Source organism: Pinus tabuliformis, chromosome 5_2, assembly GCF_031772625.1.
Source record: "Pinus tabuliformis cultivar Carrire ecotype Pingquan chromosome 5_2, CPIR1, whole genome shotgun sequence".
NCBI lineage: Eukaryota > Viridiplantae > Streptophyta > Pinopsida > Pinales > Pinaceae > Pinus > Pinus tabuliformis.
In genome coordinates this window covers 774,309,959-774,335,429 of record NC_142306.1, presented here as the reverse complement: position 1 = coordinate 774,335,429, position 25,471 = coordinate 774,309,959, and positions in this window count along the sequence as shown.

Sequence of the window (25,471 nt, the reverse complement as noted above, 5' to 3'; positions counted from 1 at the left end):
TCTGAATTGCTCTCATAAAGATGCAGCCACCCTGCAGTCTCGTGCCCATAAGAGTCGAGCACAGTGGTCAATGCCATGACCGATGGTCGGCTAAGGCAGTCTTCAATATTTTTGGTGCTGCACTTCTTGTGCTTAATGTTCAAATGGATCTATTGCAAGCATGTGGACCATTTATGATGGCTATCGTTCCACATCTTCCCTTGTGTCTGTATGAACTACAGGGGTCGGTGGTCTGTGTGGATGACCATTTGCTTCCCCAGAATGTAATGCTTCCATTTTCGGCATGCCTGCACAATGGAATACATCTCTTTTTCATAATTGGGATACCTTTATATTGTCTGTGAAAGTCTATCACTATGATATGCCAATAGATTCCACTGTTGAGTAAAAACTGCACCAATAGCATAGTCGGAGGCATCTGTCTTGAGCTTAAATGGTTGTTTTAGGTCAGGTATTGTGAGCATTGGTGCAGAGAAAAGGTGATGCTTCAACTTGGAAAATGCCTTCTATTGGGATTTAAACCAAAATAACTTTTATTTCACTCCACCCTTGGTGACTTGAATTAAACGCCAAGTTATATGAGAGAACCTCAACACAAACCTACAATAGAAATTGACAAGGCGCACAAAGCCATGGAGCTCTGTTAGAGTGGTTTGTGCTGACCAATCTCGGATGAATTGTATCTTCATTGGATCCACATGCACACCCTTCTCATCAATGATGTAGCCTAGATATTGAACCTGGGTTTTTCCAAAAGTGTATTTATCCAAATTGGCACACAACATGTGTGGTTGCATGGTTTGAAGGACCTGTCGAATATGGTGTAGGCTCTCTTCCCAAATCTAATTGAAGATCAAAATTACATCTAAATACACCACCATGAATGCATTGGTGAAGGGTCACAAGATGTCGTCCATCAATATCATTAAGGTTGCAGGGTCATTGGTGAACCTAAAAGGCATGAACAACCATTCAAAAAGGCCCTCCTTGGATTTCAAGGTAGTATTCCACACATCAGATGTTTCGATAGGAACATGGTGATAACTGGACTTCAAGTCAATCTGCCTGAATATTTTCCCCCCTTGAGTTGGTCCAAAAGGTGATCAATCCATGGAATTGAGTACCTATTCTGGACAATGATCTTGTTGAGTGCTCGATATTCCATATATAGTCTCTAACTCCCATCCCTCTTTGATACCAATACAATCAGGCTTCCATGGGGTGATGAGCTTACCCTGGCGCGCCCTTTCTTCAAAATCTCTTGATAGATTGATAGATTGGTCCATTGGGCAGCGGCATGGCTAGGGACCGATCGATGGAGTGTTTCACCTAATAGTGTAGAGGTACCCTTGTAGGTGAGGCGAAAATATCTCTATACTCCTCCATGACCTTGTCCATCTGATGCTGTTGTGCGGAGAAGCCCCGTCTAGAAGTCGTGGCCACAACCTTCTTCTTGTCCTATGGGAGAGTCATAAAGAGAACAAATTTGCTGGTCTGGGAAATGATCTTACTACATTTCGTTGGAGTGATCAAAGAGATGATAGTAGGCGGGGCTACCTCTTGTATCCTATATAAATGATCACCCAAAGTAATAATCATAGAGTGAGGTCTAGACTCATATACAACATGTCGCTTTAACAAGTATGGTTGTCCTAATAATATATCACAAACTTCAAGAGGAGGAACATCACACAGTACCTCATTTGTGAAGGGCTTGATGCTATAGGAAAGGTGACACTGTTGGCTAACGTGAAGATATCATCCTTGGTGAAGCCTCCTAATGGTGTGCGACTACGGATGTGTTTTAGTTGCTAGGCCTAACTGCTTCATGATCTTTGTTGAAACGAGGTTCTTTTAGCTACCACTGTTGACAATGAATTGTAGTGGAGAACCCTTTACCCACATTTGTGAGTGGAAGAGGCATTTCATCTCCTCTATATCTTTAGGGTCATTCTTTTGGATCTTAGTGGTGGCCATGGTGGCACTAGGCTCTGCGTCAGTGATATGATTCCCTTTGTCATTTCCCTTGTCCGTTTCCAACTCAGAGTTGGAACATGTGTTTGATTCGGAAGCCTTCAGCTTGGCCACTAGTGACTGCTTGTCCTCACACTCACTTGTGTTGTGTGTGGAGCTCTTATGGATCTCACACAATTTTCACGTGTCCTTCTTTGTGTTTGTGGTATTGTTCTTTGCTTGTGGCTTAGGTGGGTTTTCCTAGGTCACCTTGCCTTGGATTTGTCCTTTGCCTTGTGGTTTGGGGGCACATTTTCCTTCCATCGAATTCACATATCCAAAGTCTCACTTATTCTGTTTAAAATTTTGCTCAATCTTGTAGCCTATCGATACATTGTTTCAAGTGAGGTTATGTACTGGAACTCCATCTCATGCTGAATATACTTGTGTAGACAACCACGGTAATTGAGTACCAAATTCCTCTCAAAATCCTTGATACCCAGCTTTGTGTGAAGGGTATGGAAAACATTTGTAAACTTTGACACATCTTGGTCCCTTCCCTGCCATAGCATGGTCCACTTTATGTATTTATCTTCAGAGCTCTAGAAAGGGTAATATTGTTCCTTGATGGTGTCTCCGAAAGTCTTCCATGTTGGTGCAACTGGAAATAGTGAGGTTTCCCTCTCGTCCTTTTGTTCACTGTAGGTTTCCCACTAGTCCTTGATGTGTGGGGCGACTTTAAAAAGTGAAAAAGTAATATTTTCCCTATTGGAAAATTCATGAGCTAAAAAGTATCCTTCCAATAGGTTTAACCATTTATCTACGATGTTTGCACCTATATGGCCTTCCAATATGTGAATGTCAAAGTTAACTTGTACCTTAAAAGGAATGGCACCTCTAAAGTGGCTACTAGATGAAGATGTGTCGCCTGTGGGTAGCCGTTGAAAGATATGGGAAACGTTATCCTTCATCGTATTCCTCTGTGCTCGAGGGCTTCCTCAAGTAGTATTTTGAGAGGATCTCCTTCCCCCTCATCTTTATTTTCTTCTACCATGGGAGGCCGTTGGGTTTTGCAGGCTAGTCTTGCAAAGGTTCAACTAGATCGAACCCTAACTCCTTATACCCTGACCTCGTTGGGGGCATGCAAAGAAAAATAGAGAAAGAGTAGAATACTCTGATACCACTAATCCAGACTTATGCATGAACACAACGAAATACAAAAATACCCATATACACATAGATCCAGTAGAAATAAAACTTCATTTCATTAATATGGAAGAACTGAAATATGCTTACATACAAAAATAAAAATAAACTAGATCGGGTGATGATAGATTATCTCTGAGAAAAGTTGTGGTGGCTACATGCCTCTGAACTATGTTGCAATGAGGCTCAAAGGCCTATTTATTATTGAGAAGCAATCGAAAACCCTAAACATCCCAAAACCTAACCCTAGGAGACGAAGCGCTGAAATCATGGGCCCTGCTTGGGTATATTGGTATACCACCCTTCCAGGGTCATAAATTTGGCATACTATCTTTGTGTGGCCATCATAATACCTCATTTTGAATATCTCAAAGAGGAGGCTGAAAGAAAGTAAATAAAGTAGTTTGGGAAATTTCTGGTCTCTCCATTTTCCCTAAAAAGGTCTTTTAGTCCCTCAAAATGACTCTGGAAGTTTAGGGCCTGAAAAACCGCCAGAAATAGTAAGTTGGGCTACAATTAAGGAAAATGAAAGGGAACAACGGTGGGGGTTCAAGTAGAATAGGCTGGTGGCCACCAATATCCACCTGGATCACTTACAGATTCCTCCAAAACATGTAAAATTATATTTTTTCATCACACAAAAATCTTCTTCATTGTGATATATTGCACCTAAAATACTTTTACTTACAATGAAATCCATATTGTACATCAAATTCATTTGGCTATGACATATCATATCACTAGAAACTTTCTTTCATTCTGAAAAAGGGAAATATCCAATATGATCCGTAATGTGGAGATTTTTTTAATTTTTTAAAAGGGTTTTAAATTTCAAAATATACCATTAAAGCAACCACCTATTAAGTATAAAAAAAAAACTCATACTCTTAGCGCAAAATAATATATTTCCAAATTATCAAATGAAAAACCTTACCATCTTTGTTTAGCCAAGGGAACTATGAGATCAATTTGAATCTTTATATTTTTCTTCCCTTGCAATTTTTTTTTCTATGAAATACTAACAATATTAATATATAATGTTGCCAATGTCAAGGATACAATGACCTATTGTAGTACTCAACAACTCCCCATTTAGTTTTATTTTAGCTATATAATAAATAATGGGAACCCTTTTGAATTTTAATATAACTCTTTAAGTTCTAATAAATATAAGACACTTTTTAATTTTTGTAAATAGCCCTCTTTCATAAAGGTTCCATAGATCAAAACTTACATATTGGAGGATTCAACCTTACAAGTGTTAAAAAAACCTGAGAGGCCTTTTGTTATTTAAAATAATGCATTATCAGTGGAGTTATATCAGATCATTCAAATATCATAACATTCCTTATAGGAAAGTTATGATAAAACATTCCCTGATCAAAATTTCTTGATATTAAAGATAAAGTGAGCACTTCCTTTTATATTGAACACTTTAAAAACCTATCCGCCCCACAAAATTTCTAGTTGACATATCAAAACTCATGAATATCGTAGCTTTTAACAAGAACCATCTAAAAAAACTATGATATTTCAATCCTCCGGTATTTCCATCTTTGCCCATATCGAGACTTTTCATATCAAATGTCACTCTTTAAAGACCCCGATATCCCAATCGCCGATATAAATCCTTCGGTATATCTGCCTTCATATACTTATAGTCGGTATATTTTAAACAAAACATATCGAAAGCCTAAGATATCACAACTTTTAGAGTGAAACCATAGAATTTCTCTGATAAAATTTGTTCACTATGCTGATATGTCCATCGCCCATGTGAATCCACATTTTTCATTTAATTTCCAAGAGTGGCAAATTTATGTTTTTCAAAGTTCTAAAATAGCCTTATTCATTTCAAATTAATATTATCATGATTCACCCTTTAAGACAAAAATCTTTATGAAAATTTGTTATTTGTGTTAAGAGATTTTTGGTGAAAGAATTATCACTCAGTCTTGTGCTTTCCATTGCAGACCAGTCCTGATAAATGTAATTCATAAGATATGGCTAGGGTAACTAAAGAAAGAAAGCTACTAGTTTCTTAGTAGTAGTCCGCTGATCTGCCAACTAAAACTCTTGACAAACCAAGGTTGTTTTTAGATATAACTTCTTCTTCATACACTCGTAATATCTCATGGGAATCTATTCATTAGTGATTCGAAGAAGAGGGACCAAGGGTTACTCAAAGAACAATTACAACAGAGGATTATTCTCTGGTTCCTAATACCACCTACAATGATGTTGCAAATTCAATTTTACATAGAATTGTAGCTCAGCCTAAGCTCCTACCACATACAGATATGATTCGATGGGTCGTGGAACACATGAGCATTGCAAATAAAACATTCATGACAAATAATGACATAATCATTGACTCTTTCACCGACAATTATTTCAGCATGATGTACCACTTTCCACCTCCGTAGTGTAAATATGACAAACATTTCTTGGAGAAATTCATGAGAAACATCGACCATGCATCAGAGCCTATCAAGGATTGGAGGAGAGATCCCAGTAAGCACAAGCGTAAAGAAAAGGGCATATATCTAATAGACTCTCTTACAAGACCTTATAGCCATATTTCTTCCATGATATTTAGTTTATTTTCTTATCCTAATACTCAGAAATTCCTAGATCCATGGAATCCAATGGTTGATGCTAATTCAGAGGGATTTATACTAGACTATGGAAATATTTTATCTAATAACTTAGCCACTTGCATTTTTAATCTGGAAAGAAGGCCTACATTTTCAGAAAATACAATTCCTCCTTTTTATATGAGTGCTTATGTTATGGACTCCATGTGCTACTGCATTGCGTTTTCCTCCATGGGACAGAAATGGACCTTATAGGATCGAACTCCTATTCATATATACCATAATATCCTTTGGGATTCTAAGTACCAAACCCATTTCTTTCAAAACTACTAGGGTGTCATGCTGCATATTCATCAAATTAATTTTAATAAGAGATCCCCTAGGATTTCTCGAGAATAAGAAGGAGACTTGCTCAAGATTGGGAATTGGTTTGGAAAAGAATTGTTTACCTACATTTGGGTCTTGGGAGTCTGGCTAATTCACATATTTTTCCCCTGTATGTCTGTGATAAACCGCTGGCTTGTGAGATAGCCTACCAAACTGTGGGTAATGGAATTTCTAAAATATTGAAGGAATCCAATAAGAAAGTATGGCCTACCTTTCCTTTATGTTTTGGTATGTATACATTAGATAATTTCAAACATGTAGCCATTGAGGTGAAATTTATTTTAGAGTTTAAGCTTCCTACTTTCCCTAACAGGTAGTATGATCCTCATGGAACTGCTAAAAAGGCTACCGCTCAAGCAACCGTAAGGAAATTATCTCAGGAACCTGATTAGTTTGATGATGTCTTTGAAAAAGCTACTACCTATTCAATAGTTTCGAAACATGTTTCAGAGCGAATAACTCCATAGGAAACCAATCAATTTTCTCTCTACAGGGAAACAAGGTTATCTTGTTTGTCCTTCAATTAATTAAAACTATTACAGGAAGAAACAACTCAAGAGAAGGTCATAGATATTTCTTCTACATAGGTTATTGATATCCTTGACCCAAAATATACAAGGACTTCTTCTTCCACTCAGATTGAGGGATAGTTTCCAAGTTCTAAACATGAATAAATATGGAAACAATGCAACTAGGTCTTGAAAGGAAATAAACCATAGGTTTCAAAGACTACCTCACAAGAAAATGTCTTATACATTTTTTGAAAATTTTGAGAAGACTCTGATAACAAAAGGGACTACATATCAACCTTTAGAGGTTGAAGATATCGAAATTATACCACCATTTTTTTACCTCTGAGGTCGTGTTAAGAGTCAAAGATATTCCTCCTCTTGACATATTCTACAATCCCCAACATAAGGCCATGGTGAAAATCTAAAGAAATAAACGAAGATTGACTAATCTCAAGCCCTAGTCCCTACAAATTATTCTTTTGAAGTACTATGGATAGGCTCACAATCCACTCCTATAGGGGAAATCATAGGACTTACTCAGTTCACATGAGCGTATGCCTCTCCAACTATGGATAAATCCACTGAGATACAAAAAATTTTGAAGGAAAAAAAAGATAGGATTTTGTAATTAGAATAAAGCCTTGAGATTCAGAATCAAAGGATTTCCAATCAATGGCAAGAACAACCTGGTCAACTCCAAAATAATTTCAATGCCCTTAAAGTTCAACATGACTCTAATTTGAAGGTTTGAGATGCTCAAATTCAAGAATTACAACATAAAATTGAATAACTGAAAGTCAATCCTGAATTGGAAGAGTTTAGAAGGGAAGGCGAAGAATTAAATACTATCCTTGCTCAACAAGTCATTTTCTATAAGAAATTAGCTACCATTCATGGTTTGTGTCAAACAACCAATACATTGGTAGACCAATTTTCTGACTTGAGGACATATTTTGGTAATATTGAGGAGAATATTGTAGGCTACATAACATGGAAAGATAGTGCTGAAGGGATATTAGCTGATCTCCCAATGATACAGGAATCCCATAAGGATATTGTCTTCAGATAATGGGAAATTTGCCTTAAACATACATAAACAACAATATTCAATGCAAGGGACATCTCCAATGACCTCATTGAAGTTATCCGTGATAATTTGTTTCAGGAAAATCTTATTTTGGACTGCCCCAAGGGAACTGTACCTGATATCAAGTTGCTTACCAAAACATGGTAGGAATTGTCCAAGAAAGAGGGCGAGAAGATTGAAAATCTATCTAAGATTGACTTAGAATTCCATTGGAATTTATTAGTCAAGCCTCATAGCCAATGGATAATGCTTAGATGCTTATCTAACACAAATAGTCATATGATGCGAGCACTCAGGGATGCTATATTTACGAGTTAGATGTAGATTCAGCCACAATTTCCACTTGAATTGAAGCCCATGATAGATATTTATGAACTACGATGACATATGGGAGGGCAGTCTTCTTCACATTCTTAGTTGGGTGGTTACGACAAAGTCTAAAATTGTCTTATCGTTTTATTTTAAGTGTTGTTTGTTGAAAATCGCTTTAGACTTTTACTATGCTTTGCTATATTTGCGTTTTATTTGAAAACTATAAATCCCTTCATTTGAATGGAGAAGGGGTTCTAAGTTTTGGAGAGAAAGATTTTGTTTCCACTACTGTAACTTAAGTTCTTAATAGAAAGTTCAACCACTATTGTTTTCTCATGAGAAGAGTTACAATATATCTTGTATTATTATTTGTCTATTTTTATTTTTCTTAAGAGTTGAATGGTAATTTAATTATGTTTATCATATGTGTGTTGCAAGCATTGATACATCTTTTCACTATTGATATGTGTGATTGGAATCATATATTATATGCATAAAAAACGAAATCTTATATGTGTAACGAGTTCATCAACTAATATAATTAACTATTTAATTAAATTAGTTATCATAATTTTCTTTAACCTCATATTAACTTCATAATCTATATTGTCATGTTGTATTTGAAATGCTTTTAAATCACATATATAGATAAGCTTTCCTTGGATAGATAGATATATAGATAAATAGTTAGTTTAAATACCTTTTATTCTTAGTTCAACTACATCAAAACTCTCACATCTGTATACTTCACCCATTTTCTTATTTTATATCAAGGGAAATTGGTCCCGTAAATTCTAGTCAGAGCCACCATCCCAAATGGAAAAGGATCTGCTGTAAGGTCCCAACCAAGTGTTTTTCCCTGATGTTGAGGCAAACATTTCAATCCTTCAACATTTTTGGCACTAGAAGGAAGGCCTTCAGACTATGAATGGAAACAATGTCAAACCCGAAATTAAAAATTCATTCTAAGAGTCAGTCTCCCTCAAAATCAACACCAACTTCAAGATCACATTCAAAGTCTCCTAACCCTAGATCCGAAGTTATTAAAAAAAAACCACTAAATATCCTAGCACATTTCTGTTGTGCTCTACAACAACCCCCAATTTCATAAATTTTTTATACAAAATCATAATATGAAATGGGTCCCTTCTAAAATAAACTTAGATGTATAAATAAATTGCTATTAACCCATCATAAGAAAAACCCTTATCAAAAGGATTAATGTGAATGAAATATTTTAAAAACCTTTTGAAAATAAATAAAGTGTGGCTTTAAAACTATTATAAAACTCTTTGTTATTGATATAAAGGGATCGGAAGATCGCATATTGTAATAAAAAGGGAAACATATATAAAGACACATTCATTCACTTCGATGCAAAAAGGTAATCGCAGTCGGATATCGAGGAAGGTAAATCACAAAGCACAATGAAATAGCCCCCCTTAGTGTCTCTAATGAGATAAAGTGTATCGCCATTGGCGATCGGAAATAACAAGTCAACACATGATTAAAGGCACACTCGAATCCTCTGATGCGATAAGGCACATCGCAATCGACGATCGGCAAAATCACATTGACACGGTAATAAAACCTGAACCCATTCCCCGATTGCGATGCATTAATAAGGTGCATATCTCGAGAACATAATTAAAAGGTTTGCATGCATTATATCACCTTTCGGTGATCAGAAATGTTTAAAACAAATATTAAATCCTTTCCTTTCACATTACTGATCATCGATTTGTGGTTTACTTCGGATTATCCACCAAACAAATTGAAGCCACGCTTGAATGAATCATTCATCATATAAATGACATGATGGACATTTAAAACCTCCTTTATCATGATTGACATTTTAAACGGCTAATTAGTGAAGTAGTTAAGGGTAGATCTTTTCATTAGATTTTATCCGCGACGATCTTATTGTGATCCATTATCACCTGCTAATCTACGTAATTCCTTCTCATTTTCATATTTTACTATAGCAGCATTTTTCTGTATCACAGTTTTCCCGTCGCTTGTGCAGAGCGCTGCTGAAATAAGAAATTTGAAACAAATGGGGAAGAAATCAAAGAAATCTGTAGCTGCGGCTCCTACAGTAACAGTGCAACCAGCCAAGGATCCAGGGCCAAGCAAAAAAGGGTTAATCTCAGACACTACATGCCTCGGCCTTGGAAATACTAGTTGGGAGAGAATTTACAATCTAATTGAAGAAGAGGAGCCTGAGGAAATATCAGAAGGAGCCACAGCTGACTCAACTAGAAAATTGGAAGCATCCCTTAGAGATTTAGCTTGTTCATATTTTCACAGAATAGCAGCACAAGAAAATATTCTTCCATACACTGATGTAGTGAGATGGGTGGTAGAAGAAATTCTAGTTTCAAATAAAACATTTTTCACAATTGATGGGAGGATTTTTGGCTCGTTTCAGCCTGATGATATAAGGAAAATGTATCACTTGCCTGTGCCTGAAAGAGATACAACAAAGCCTTCCTTGAAAAATTTTCAAATGAAAATGAGACAGAATCGGCCCCGATTAAGTAGTGGAGACAGAATCCCGAGAAGCACAAACACAAATCATCAGGTAAGTAATATGTGGACTCATTGTCTTCTCCTTACTGTTATGCTAGGGCTATGATGTGTAGAATGTGGGGTAAACATGACTCTGCTAAATTCACCATTGAAATGGTCCCTTTAATGGAAGCAGTAGTCAATAGTTATGTTATTGATTGGGCAAACATTTTGTTCGACAAATTAGCCACAACAATTCTCAAATTCAGATCAAATACACTTAAAACTGCCAGGACCATTCCCCCTTTTAATTGCAGTGCTTATATTATGGACACTCTTTGTTTTAACTCTGAATATCTGGTACTCGAATGGAGATGGATTCCCAAAGACTCCAAGCCAATCCATATTTATCATCAAATGTTATGGAAATCTCACTACAAAGATCATTTGTACAAAATTTGCAATGGTTTTATGTTGCCTGTCTATTATGCTATTTTTGATAAGCCTGCACCAAGGATTTCTGAGGAAGTAGGGATAGACTTGAATGTAGTTGGTAATTGGTTCAGAGAAGACAAGTTCACTTATATAAGGATTTTTGGTAGCCTTACAAGACCCCATGTCCTTCCTTTGTATGTGCCCGATAAGCTGTTAGCTCAGGAATTGGCCTACCAAATAACAACAGAAGGGACATCCAAAACCCTTAGAAACTCTAAGAAATAGGTATGGCCTACATTTCCTCTAAGATGCGGTGTTTACACTCTCCATGATTACAAACACGCAGAAAAGGAGGCAAAAAAAATACAAATGCTCAATCTTGCAACCATCCCCAACAAACAATATGATCCGAGAAAAGTTGCTTGTAATGTTATTGAACAAGTCAAACTTACAAAGTTCGATCATGAAAAAGATGAGTTTGATGACATGTTTTCCTCAGCAGAATCATTATTTTAGGTAAAAGCATTGGCCAGGATCAGGTATAAAGACGAAGGGCTGGAAGTGCTTAATAGGCTTAGAGAAAAGAGGTTGCAAACTTTGCCTCTGGACTTATTAGCCACCACCCCAGCAATCCAGTCAAGCGAGACTAAACAACAAACTGTTGACAGACCTCCTACTGTGGAAAAAATTCTTGAGAAAGGAAAAGAGCTAGAACAGGAGAAAGAACAGGAAAAGGGCAGTGAACACATGGATATAGTACTCAAATCGATCCTAAGCTTCTTAAAGAATGGCAACAGTTCGATTCCATTATAAGAAATCTTGAGAATTCACAGGGTTTTAGTACACCTCAAGTGACAATTGGTCATAAGACAGCAACAAGTACGGTTCCAACTGAAGGAACCAGCGGCCTACCCATAAGCAAAGATATAGAGATAATTCCTAAAGATCCATTAGATGAAATTTTTTTGCAGATAGAAGAAATACCACCATTAGATGTCTTTTATAGCCCTAAGCATAGGGTTGTAGTAAAAAGACAAAGGAAAAAGAGAAGGCTTGATCAATCTTCCCTTTTAACTGCACAGACAGAGATGGCTAATGTGGTATGGAAAGAAGAATTCAATCCTTCCGAAGACCTCACAAAACTCTCTCAATATGCTTGGGCCTACTCGACAGCTACTATGGATAAGGCATCAGAAATGTGCAATTTACTCAAGGAAAAAGACCAAACAATTGTTTCATTGGAGGCACAGGTATCCGAAAGACAACAGAGAATAGAGCAATTGGAACAATAGTTAGCCGCACAGAAGCAAGTAAACAACCAACTAAACGAGCAATTGCTCAAGGAGAAGGAGAGGATAGACCAAAGCGCAGTGCAAAAACAAAAGGAATTATCCACAACACTAGCCAAGCTAAAGACAATGAATGAATAGATGGGTGAAACAAAAGATGAGCAAATTGCTCAATTGTCACAATAGATAGAGAAGTTCAAGAGTTTTCCTCAACCAACATAGTTCTGGTCTGAGGCTTTCTAGATCAATAAAGCATTGATTAAACGACTAAATTTACTATGTCATAATATTTCCCTTGCTGAGCCCCTCTGTGAGATTGCTTCATCAATGATTGACAAATCAGTTGATGCCAGGCAGAATTTGGAATAGGCCGATGAGACTTTAACTAACTTTCTTGCTTGGCAAGAAACCAGTGAAGGGAAAGCTGCAAATCTGCCTAAAATTATAGAATCACACAAGGAGATTCTTTTCCTAGAATGGTAGTCGCAATTGATGAAAGCAGAAAGGGAAACTTCAAGATGCAGATCAACAACCAGTAATTTGATTGAGTTAATCAATGATACTATTTATCTGTCTAATTTGATTTCACAGTGCACTCTAGGCAAATTGTTGTCAACCAGAGCATTGGAATAGACATGCAATTAGGAATTGGAAAATAAGGAAAGATTAATCACAGGCATCCAAAGTTTAACTTGGGACACCTTTTGGTTCTTCCTAGTTAAACCATACAGTCAAAGGGTAGCATTCAAATGTTTAACTGATGCAATCAGTTATATGATTCCTGAAATTCATGATGCTACGTATTCAGCGCAACTGCATCCTCGTCTGAGTCACCCTCCAAAATTGCAACCAATGCTTGCTATTTGCCAGCGTAAGCCAAAGGATGATCGACCGAAACAATGAATCATGCTACCGACTACAAACAGATCTATTTCAAGGATATCTTCATGATTTCGTTATACCATCTAATAGCATTTTTATTTCATAATTAGTTAGCTTAGATAGTATTTATAGACCCTTTCATGTCTTTAGAAAGGGTCCTAAATTTTTGTATAAAACTTCGATCAGGAAGTCACACTATTGTGCTTCTGATATATTTTTTTTATGAAGACTGGGCCTATATTCTGAATTTTAATGAAGAATGCTTTGATGAGATATGCACTATTGCTTTTTGTGAGAGTGTTTCTAAGTTAGAAGACATAATTTGAATGTGATTGATATCGGGAGGGATCATAATTACATATGGTACTATTATCTATGTCTTTGCTCCATTCTTTTCTATGAATTTGCATGTATTTAATCTTGCTATCATTGGATATATGTATGTGTTTTAACAGCAGTCCTTATACTTATCACTATTGAATGTTTAAGGAATGTTATTCTTTCAATCATATTTATGTCAGTGATATATGAAGAATAGTGTAAGAGTGTTTTAATGATTACTTTGTTTAACTACTTGAACAAAGTAATTATCATATGAATGAATATCTTTGTTTACCAATGGAGTCATCTATATGCCTATTTGTAGATAAAGATCATCAAAAGTTACACTAAAGTGAAAATTTCCCGGGATAGATTAGTTTCTTATTATTTTGCATTTCAAAATAAATCATCCATCCATTATCATTAGATAATAGAAAATCAACCACTTATCCATCATATTTACAAACCATTGGGAAACTAGTCCCATTATATCCAGTTGGAGCCACCACACCAAACGGAAAATGAGCTGCCTTTAAGGTCCGGACCGGGTGGTTTTCCCTGATGTTGATGCAACGATTTTCGAGGCCTCAACAACTTCCAAAGTGAGTTTGCCAAATTTCTTCACAAGTACCTATAGATCCCCCTGAACTCCATACTTTGATTCAAATGTTAGAAGGAATTTTCATTTCCACATAACAATATGTTAAAACTTATTTATCAAATGGAAGTGCTACATCATCCTTATAGTCTTCTAGTGCATTGACTAGATCCTAGAGTGAAAAACTTGGATTCAAACCTTTTCAGTTTCCATTACGCACTCACCTGAAAAAGAAAGTACTCTAGAAATATTTCTTCCATTAATGATATTACATCTTCCTCTCCACCTCATACTCCTTCTCTTGGTTCCACTTCCTCCTCAACTCCTTTACCTTCTTCTTATCATCCTCTAGACCATTCCATCCATGTTCCTCAGCCATAACCAACTGGTGCTATTATAATCAATAGCACTACAAGAGAAATTTCATCAACTACTCAAACTCCATCAACCTCCACATATTCTACAACTTCTACATCCCCTAACACTGCTATAGTGGTGCAAAGACCATGGAATAATACAGAAGTAGTATAGATGACTCCACCATTACACCCTCTTCCCAAAATTCCAAAGAGATGGCTTCCTAATTTTAATGCTAATGATGGCTTCCCTATAGAGGAAGATATTCAGAATTTCATGTTAGCCATCAATTTGAATGGAGACATAGAAGAAGATTGTGTTGTCCACATTTTTCCTTACACATGTGAAGGATCTGTAGGGTATTGGTATTTTTCTCTTCCTGCTCGAGCAATAAAAAATTGGGATATGTTTGAAGAACAATTTTTGTTATAATTTAGTGACGACCGAACAACTTCCAATTTGATTAATGATTTGTCAAATCTTAGGGGAAACTCGAATGAAAAAAATAAAGACGGTAATTCAAGATTTAAAAAATTATTGAATAACATACCAGACACATCCAGACCTAGAACTTCTGTACAAATTGAATGGTACCTCTCTTCTCTTCCTTCAAATATTTCCATATTCATCAATAGAGCTAATAAAAAAATATTGCTTGACAACATGAAGGAAGCTCTATCTACGGAAAAAAAAATTCTTGCTCTTGAGAAGAATATTTCCCTTGAGGAAAGAAATGAGACCATGAAAGTCTATTTTAAATATGAATCCAAGAAAAAATCCCCGAAAGATCCTTTCTATTTGGAGGGGCTACAAAAGGTTTTGAAAACAATGTCTAATGAAATGGTAGATATTAGAAAACAAGTTTATGAGTCTTCAAAGAAGTCCTTCCGGCTTTTTGAAAGCAATCAATCATCAAAACCACAACCACTTGCAATTACGTCAAATGTAGAATCTGATCCGAATGACAAAGAAGAAGAAACAACCTTATCTGCTAAGGAATACTAAGAAGAAGAATTAGTGGAAGCCCATGGTTTATGGGATCTCATTCTAACCAATTCATAAAATGGAGAAGAAGAGGAAGCCTTACTAGTGAGTACTAGAACTAAGGGACCTATTGATATATCTCCATCAAATAAAAACAAAAGTCCACTGCTCCTCCTACTAAAGACAAAGTTATAGTTAAAAAGACTTCCACTCCTTCAAATTCTATTCCAACTACTTCTAAATATCCTTCTTCATCTAAGACCTTGATAGTCTCTGATACCATTGAGTATAACATTGTCAAAGACATGAAAAATGTCAAAGCCAACATTTCCTATATGAGGTCAAAAAGTTAAAACAACAACAAACATTTTTACTCAAAGAGTTAAATGCAGTCCCTGCATCTCCATTACCTATTGCTGTCGCTGCAAAAGCTTGAAAAGGGAAAGGAAAACTTACTAATGTCTCTTTAGATAAAATTGACCCTTCTGACACTATTCTAATTGGAGATAGAACAAATTACCACAATCCCTTTTTATTGACTTTTGATTTTTTTAATAAGATTGTTCAAAACTGTTTAATGGATTCTGGTGCATCATCTAATGTCATGCCTTACACAACTTGTCTCAAATATAATATTTCACGTCAAAAATTTATTGTCCAAATTGTTCAATTAGATACACAAAATTTAAAGTGTTGGGAGAAATGAATTATGTTTTAATTAGATTATATTCCAATTCGAAGGTTTGTCAAATAATAGATATATTAGTTGTAGACCTTACTGAATTCTATGGCCTTATTCTAAGCAGAGACTGGTCTAAAAAACTACATAGTTACTTTACAACTGATTGGTCCCACATCTGGCTTCCCTACAATAGAAAACCCAATCAAATTTCTCTTGATAGGGAGAAATATATGAAATATTTAGTGACTGATTTTGATGAAGAAAATGAACTAGTAGTATTTACAAACAACATTCTTGGGAGTTATTCTATTGAGTCTTTCTTTGGCAATTTTCTAGGTCAAAAATCTCTCGTTTTAGTTGATTTTCTTTCATCTCAAATTGAATTTTTTTCTCAAAAAGATTGATCTATATGTATTAATATTGTAGAAAATATTATAAATAAGAATGATAAATTTCTTTTGACTCTTTAATTTGATGGATCAAAATCTAATGATGGTGCATGATTTGGTTGCTTCCTTCTAAATCTTGATGGAGAGAAAACTATGTTGTCTTGAAGATTTGAATTTGATTGTAACAATAACGTTGTTGAATATGAATCTTGGGTACAAGGATTACATAAATCCATTACTCTTGATATCAAATACCTTAATTTTTTTTGTTGACTCAGAGATTGTAATCAAACAAGTTAGGAACATCATCCATTGTGTTTCTAGTCACCTTAAGAAATATTACCAACGTTTGGTCCAAGACCTAACTTCACATTTTACTACATTCAATATAGCTTTGATCCCTAGATTACAGAATGCTAGTGCTGATCTCCTAGCTAATGTTGCTAGAAAGCTCATTCCACTTGAAATTTCATTCCTAATAGATTTTTGATTGAGTTAATTTTTCACCCCTCCATTCCAGAAAACATAACTAACACACGTGTGTTTAATGATGATAATGACACCCTGAGCTTTATGACATCGGAAGGGTCTTACTTTGACCATGTTATTGATGAATATGAGCATGACAAGGAGTTGAATAAATCTTCTGAAGAGAATTCTTTACATAGACCTGTATTAAAAATGGAGAATATATATGATATGAAAGATAGGTTTAAAAGTATAACTAATTGCAAGCTTCAACATTCTACTCCGAGATTTGAATTACTTAATTTAGGATCTAATCATAAGCCTCAAAACTTCAATTTAGGCCTTGGACTCAAAACATATGAGAGGTCTTCTTTCGTTCATCTGTTGAAAATATATAAGAATGTATTTGCTTGGAATTATGATGATCTAAAAACTTATAATACATCTATCATTCAGAAAACCATACCTATGCTGCCAGATGCAAAGCCCATTAAACAAAAGGTTAGAAAGATTCATCCAAACTTGGAAGCCCAGATTATGAGTGATTTAAACAAGCTCCTCAAAGCCAAAACTATATTCCTGGTTAGATATTCCAAGTGGGTCTCTAATCTTGTACCAATTAGAAAAAAGGATGGAGATATATTCGTATTTATATAGATTTTAGAAACTTGAATAAAGAGTGTGAAAATGATAACCTTCCTTTGCCTCCAATGGAACAAATTTTACAATCTATTGTTGGTTCTGAGCTAGTGTATTTCTTAGATGTTTTCTCAGGTTACAATCATACTCTTGTACATCCAGAAGATAGACAAAAAACTACATTCAAAACCAAGTGGGGAATGCATGCCTATCAAAAAATTCCTTTTGGATTGATTAATGCTAAAGCCACTTTCTAGAGAGCCATGGAAATTACTTTCAAAGTTTTGATTAATATAAAAATTGTAGTGTACTTAGATGACAATACAATTTATTCGAAAAACAGAAGTAATCACCTCCATGATTTGAAACAAATCTTTGAAAGATGTAAAAAATTTGGAATCTCCATGAATCCCAAAAAGTCATTGTTTTCCTTTAGCGAAGGTAAGATTCTAGGTTTCATTGTGCAAAATATAGAATCTTCCTAGGCCTAGAGATAATTAAGGTAATTTTTGAAATCCCCTTACCACACAACAAAAAATCCATGCAATCCTTTCTTGGCCAAATCAATCTTGGCAAATGGTTTGTCTCATATTTTTTACAAATTATTTTACCCTTACAAACTATGATCAAGAAGAAACCAATTTTCAAATGTGGACTAATTGAAAGGAAAACAATTGAATAAAAAAAACAAGAAATCATAGAAGCTCCTTCGTTGTCCACTCCCAAATTTTTGAAATAATTTTTTCTTTACACCTTTGCTTCCCAACAATCCTATGCAACAGTATTGACACAACCCAATGAAAAACAAGTTGAGACTCCCATTTCCTTCTTTAGTTCCAATTTGCATGGAGTTGGTTTAAACTATCTAGAGGTTGGGAAACAAGCTTTTGCAGTTTTTAAGTCCATAAAACGTTTATGTCATTTCCTCCTAAAGGCACATACAAAAGTAATCGTTCCTTTCCTTGCAGTTAGACAATTTCTTATCCAAGAGGAATTAGGAGAGAAAACAGCTAATTGGGTTACTACCTGTTGACGCCCCGAAAATCAGGTCGACAACAAGGGGGATACCCACCTGGTCTGGACCTTGGTTGGAAACTCCTTATTCGTTTGGTATAGCGGGTCCGACTGGGGATAATGGGACCAGTTTCCCAATCTATGCGTGTGTGTGTGTGTAGAATTGGATGTTTCTGATCTAACAGTAACTATCTAAGCTATTCTAATCCAAAATTTAATCTAATTCTATGCTATGGTAATCTAATAAAAACAGCACATCTAATCCATGCTAACCCAGGATGTAACTCTTCTATTATGTGATCTAAAGAGATTTCATATAACAACTGGTAAGAAAGATCATTCAGTAATTATAAGAAAGGAAATCAATTAAGATGAACAATTTTGGATAAAAAGTTAGGCAAAACAGTTATGAACAACATATCGCATAATAAGCTATTCATACATTAAACATAAATAAATAGCTACCACCATACAAAAGTGCCAAATGGTAACTCAAGCATTCATGCAATAACATATAAACAACTAAAAACTGTATATCACTTTAACATATAAGCAGAAATGGTCAAGAGATAAAAGTACCATTTATGATTGGTCCTACTCATAAGCTTCAAGCAATAATAATTTATTTCTCCATGCTCTAACATCTACTAAGAGTATAGAAGTGCAACATCAGTAGCAAATACAAAATGCAAACAACAACAAATATTGATCCATTCATTCAACAAAACCTCCTTGGAGGGTGCAAAAGTGCATGTTCTGAGGACAAGTTTTTGGTAAATTTATGGACCCTTCTCTAAATGCATGAGAAGGGTTTAAATACTACTAACTAAATAACTTAATTACACATATTCAGGATACGGTTTAAATGACCGCCCTTTTTCTAAGCAAAATTATTTCTAAAAATTAAATCTAATATCTAACTATTTCTGCATTTGCTCCTTAATGTTGTGATCATTCAATATTTGCCTGGGTAGAGTCGGCTGACTGTCTTCCGCTTTTGGTTGAGCTAAACAAACAGAAATGGCAAGTGTTGGCACCATTTTTTACAGCAAAATAGCAGATATGCTTTAGAATCATCTCTGGCTATGTGGATTTACTGTGTATTCTTAGTAATAACCCGAATTCCACTTGGTTAACCCTTAAATTGCCTTTGCCTTTGCTTTCTTGTGTTTCCGGGCTTACGAGTGACTAAGCAGTTAAGGACTTTGCTTTTTGAGCAATCTTCTCAGCGATGCGCGATTAGCGCTAGGCGCTAATCGCGCATCGAAAATTGCCTTCATTCTTTGATCCAGGCCTTTCTGGTGCGTTTTTTGCCTTTAGCACCTTTCCTTTACCTGGTGTAAGCTTTAAACTTTTGCAAACATACTGCTTTTGTGAACTTCTACCCTTGAGCGTTAAATTGCATGTTGATATCAGCATTGTTCCACCATTCATTGAACCATGGCTCTGACTGATAGATCTATAATGAATATCTCAGTAGCGCTCTGAAATTTGCGGCTCTGTTGCATGTGGTATCTGTTCATGAGGGCATTTCTTCTTTGCTTCCGAGCATTGGAGCTTTACCTTTTTCCTTAATCACTCCCTGCACATTGCTTCATATTGTTTCTGTCTTTCCTTCCTGCAATTCACACATAAGGAGAGTGTAATGATAATAAAAATTGACAAGAAAGATTTGAGCTCTACAGATGTACAAAAACATGCCACCTGATGTGAACTAACTCTTCGAAAAACACAAAACTATCTTTCATTAACACTTGGTGTACATTCATTAATTTTCATTAACGCGCATATTCAATTTTTCTTGAATGTTGAGCCAGGGATAATCTGTGATGGACGATTTCTGCGATTCGCATCGCAGCATCGCATCATCGTGTTATCCCATTTTATCAATATGTGTTATCGTAGGGTTAGCCGATCACATTTATCACAGAATCGCAGATTGTTGTTTCGTCCGATCACAAGATCGCCAATTGCATTATCGCAGGTTGTTACAATTCGTTAAATAGTTATGTGTTGTTTTTGCAATGTTGCGATATACAATGTCGCATATCGACCATTGGTGATTTCTTAAAGTTTTCATTTATGAGAGTTTCCTAATGCCTGTGATGCGATGCATTTCGCGTCGCATTCTCACAGTTTATCATTTTACTCACAAGGAAATGTCCTATCTTCTTCACGCGATGCGATATTTTCTTAAGGAGTATAATACATGAGTTTTGATTAAATTTTTTGAATTTTTTACTAAGGGTCCCCACTTACCTAGTGTTATTGCTAATACTAAATAAGGAGGGGGGGTTGTTGGTGGCCACAACAATTGGCGATTCACTTGGAAGAACTAGTTATGTATGTTTTCCTATTGAATTTTTCAAACTTCCAAAACAGAAAATTTTTCAGAAAATTAAACTTTGTTATGGACAGATAGAGTACATTTTGCTTTAAATTGTCAATGATATTTTGCTTCAACCTCTTTTTATTCTAATTATTTGCTTCCTTAGGCTAGTCCTTGTATTTACATCAGTTATTAGTTGGTCTTGTAAAGATAAAATAAAGTCTCCTCTGTAAACCAGTTTTTAAATATGCTCATTTGTCGTAGGTAGAGCCTCTACTGCCAGCAGGCGTTTATAGCCTCGACAGGGTTACCTGTTACCCAACAATGATCCTGTATCCTACTTAAGGTGACATACAACTTTCAAAGAAAAATCCATATTTACACATATTGCTTTGATTTTCTTTTTATTCTTAAAGAACAATGTCTTGGTTTGGTAGCCAGATTATGACACAGTCACTCACTTGATACATAACTTTGCTGAACAAGCTGGCTCGTGATGAGATCCCTTGTCTTTTGATTGCAACAATCTTGAGTCATTGCCCTGTTGTGGTAGACAATATTGGCAATGTCAACAAGTTATGATATCTGTGATCATGATAAGCCGGCTCGTGATGAGACCTCTTATTCTTCAAGATATAGTGTATCCTTGGATTATCCCTCTGAAAGCTGCGATTTTCCTTTAGCAGGGAGGAAGTCATTGTTTCCTTAAGATGGCTCTGGACGACAATAATAGAGTTTTTGGAAACAGCTGTTCTACAGAGAATCTTCATTTTGTTATTGATACCTTTCATTATGCTGATATAAAACAATTTCTTCACTAAAGGTTGCTTTCATCAAATTCCTTGAAGTTGAAACTCGTATCATATCTAGGCTAAAGTTTTTAACTGTATCTGTCAATAATAAAGATCAATTTTCCAAAAGATTTGCTATTTATACAAGCGAAAAGCTCAAAATCTGAAAGAGAATAGGTGTCTTTTTCGTAAATACCTAATGTAACCACTTACAACTGGTTTTATTATGAAAAGAAAAACTATTCTACAAAAAATAGAAGAATAATCTTCTATGGAAAATATTTCTTGAGAATTTTTCCATTAACATGCAAAGGATCGCTCCTACCTGCTAAATCCTGTAACACAATTGTTGATGGACCTATGACTTCAACAATCTGAAAAGGACCAAGCCACATCCTTTGAAATTTTGTGTGTTTGCCCTTTTCTTCATGAGCCTTATCCCACTTTAAAGCTAAAGCTCCCATCTGAAAATCTTTTCTGGTCATTATGTTTGAACCAAAGAGGATTTTACAAGCGCTTGATGATGAGCATGTGTTTTCTTAGCTTATTCTCGTTGTTCTTCTAATTTAACCATTTCCATTTGTCTCAGGTGTAAGGAGGAAGTGGTTACTTCATCAATGTATTGTACTAAAGACAAAGAGGGAATGGCTAAGTGAGTTGGAATAACCACTTCTTTCCCATAAACTAAATTAAAGGGAGAAGTGCCGATTGAAGCTTTTTGCGTTATCCTATCTACCCATAAAGCATATACCAAAGCTTTGTGCCAATTCTTTTGATTTCGGTCAACTGTTCTTTTAATAATCCTAATTAGGTTTTTATTTGTTGACTCAGCTAACCCATTACCTTGCGGATAGTAATTGGCCGAATATTTAAGTTTGAATCCTTTTTTAAGTGCAAAATCAGTCATTGCATTTCCAGAAAAGTATGATGCATTGTCAAACATTAAAGCAGATGGAAATCCAAACCTAGTGATTATAAATTGATCTATGAATTCAATTTAATATTTTTAGAATTAGCTATCTTGAGCGAAACTGCTTCTACCCATTTTGTGAAATAATCTGTTGCCATGAGGATATATCTATGCTGCTTAGAAGAGTGAGGAACAATCTCACCTATTATGTCTAAGCCCCACAGACTGAAAGGTTGGTCGATGTTTACCGGTTGTAGTGGCAGGGACAACTTCTTTTGTCTCCCAGTAGTAGTTTGGCAGACTTGACATCTTCTCACATAACTGTGTGAGTCTTTGAAAAACGTGGGCCAGTAATATCCTACGCATAAGATTTTATGTGTAGTAGCATCTCCAACATAGTGTCCGCCTGGTGGCCCATCATGGAGTTCCTGCAAAACTTTTTCAGCTTCAGTTTTTTCAAGACGCCTAAGAAGAACAGAATCATAATTTTTTCTGAAGAGAATATCATTTATGAGTTGATATTGTATAGCTTTCAATCTTAGAGCTCTTTTATTAGTATGACCAAGGTGTGAAGGAGCATACTCGTTCCTAAGATAATAAATGATATCAGCATATAATGATTCTGCTTCGTTTAGGCTTACCTCACCCATTTGTACCTCTTCAGATGGAGTTTCAGAAATTTGCGATGCTCCGACCAGCATTTTGCAGAAGCCTTGACCTCTTACAATGTTTGCTGGTTTTATCTCAAGGTCGTATTCTTGTAAGGCAGTAACCAATTGGCCCTTTTCTCACCCACATCCTTCTACACTAGAAGATTCCTTACCGTTGGAAACGGTACTATGATCTTAGTACGGGTTTTAAGTAAGAAAGGTCTAAAGTATTTGACTGCTTTGAAAACAACATAAGCCTGTTTCTCCACGTTAGAATAATTGAGTTCAACACCTTGTAAATTTGAGCTAAAAAACGCAATCGGAGCTTCCGCTTTTTCTTGATTCTCTTGAGTTAGTATCGCGACATATGACTTATCTGAGGCAAATGTGTATAAAATAAAAGATTCTGAAAAATTTGGGGTTGCTAAAGATGGAGCATTAATAATAGCTTGCTTAATTAGGTTGAATGCTTCATGTTCATCTTGACCCCATTTAAAATTTGAATTCCTTTTAATCATGGTCTGCAAAGGAGACGCGATTCACGAAAAATCTGGAACGAATCTCTTTACAAAATTTATTTGGCCAAGGAAAGATTGCATGGCTTTTTTGTTATGAGGTAGGGATATTTCAGAAATTTCTTTGATGCTATCCGGATCAACGTGAATACCGGATTTTGACACTATGAATCCTATAATTTTCCCTTCACTTAATGCGAAAAAATATTTCTTTAGGCTAAGTGAAACTCCATACCTTAGACACCATTGAAAGATTTGTTTTAGGTCTTTGAGATGGTCGCATCGCTTTTTGGAGTACACTGTTATATTATCCAAATAAATTACTACAGATTTATTGACTAAACCTTTGAATGCGATGTCCATGGCTCTCTGAAATGTAGCACCAGCATTAATCAAACCAAATGGCATCTTCCGATATGCATATGTTCCCCATTTAGTTCTGAATGTGGTTTTCAACTGATCATCAGGATGTACCAACACTTGATTGTACCCTGAAAATCCATCCAAGAAAGACATTAGTTCTGAACCTGCCACCACCTACAGTATTTGCTCCATAGGTGGAAGAGGAAAATTGTCTATTTGACAGGCTTTGTTAAGATTCTGAAAGTCAATGCAAATCCTAATGTCTCTGTTTTTCTTTCTAACGGGTACCATATTGGAGACCCATTTGGAATGTCTGACGGGAAAGATTATCCCGGCTTTCAGTAACTTGTTGAGCTCGATTTTTATTTGATTTTCTAAATTGGGGTGGATCTTTCTCAGTTTTTGTTGGACAGGTTTTTCGTTATCAATCATAGGAATAGTATGATGGATGATAGAAGTGTCGTATGTTTTCAGCTCATCATAATTCCAGGCATAAACATTTTTATATTGTCTCAAAAGACGAATATATGCTAGTTTCTCTTCAGGGGCTAGGCCGAGGTCTAGATTAATGTTTTGTGGTTTAGCATCGGTCCCTAGGTTTACTAATTCGTAGTTCAAATTTGAACTGTAGAGTTTTGAATTGGTAGACCTCTTAAACCGATCTTTCAAATTGTATAAGTCTTCTAACTTAACCACTGACTTTGGTATAGCATTATTAGTGCTATTTTGTTGCAATTGTCGATCGTGCTAGTCTTCATAGATTATTTGATTGGATTAGGATCCTTCAGATGTGAGGATATTTACGATATCTGGATCATCATTGAATACTCTCCAATTTGTGATGTTGTCAGGAATGGACGGTCTAAAGATTAATTCTATTGAGAATCTATTTGGACGAAAATCTTCAGAGGGAATAAGCTTAGAAGCTACGTTAGCCAAAAGGTCTACACTTGCGTTTTGGAGTTTGGGGATTGAAGAAATATTAAACGCTATGAAATGCTCAGTCAGATCTTGTACTAAAGATTGATAGTGTTTTAAGTGACCTGATAAGCAATGTATAGTGTTACATACCTGCTTAACCACAATCTCAGAGTCTCCAAATACTTGAAGATACTTGACATCTAACCCGATTGCCTTGTACAAGCCTTGAACCAAAGCCTCGTATTCTGTTGTATTGTTTGTGCAACCAAATTCGAGTCTGCATGTGAGCATGATCTTTTATCCTTCTGGACTAATCAGAACTCATCCTGCTCCTGCTCCTTCGTTAGATCTAGAGCCATCAAAAAATAA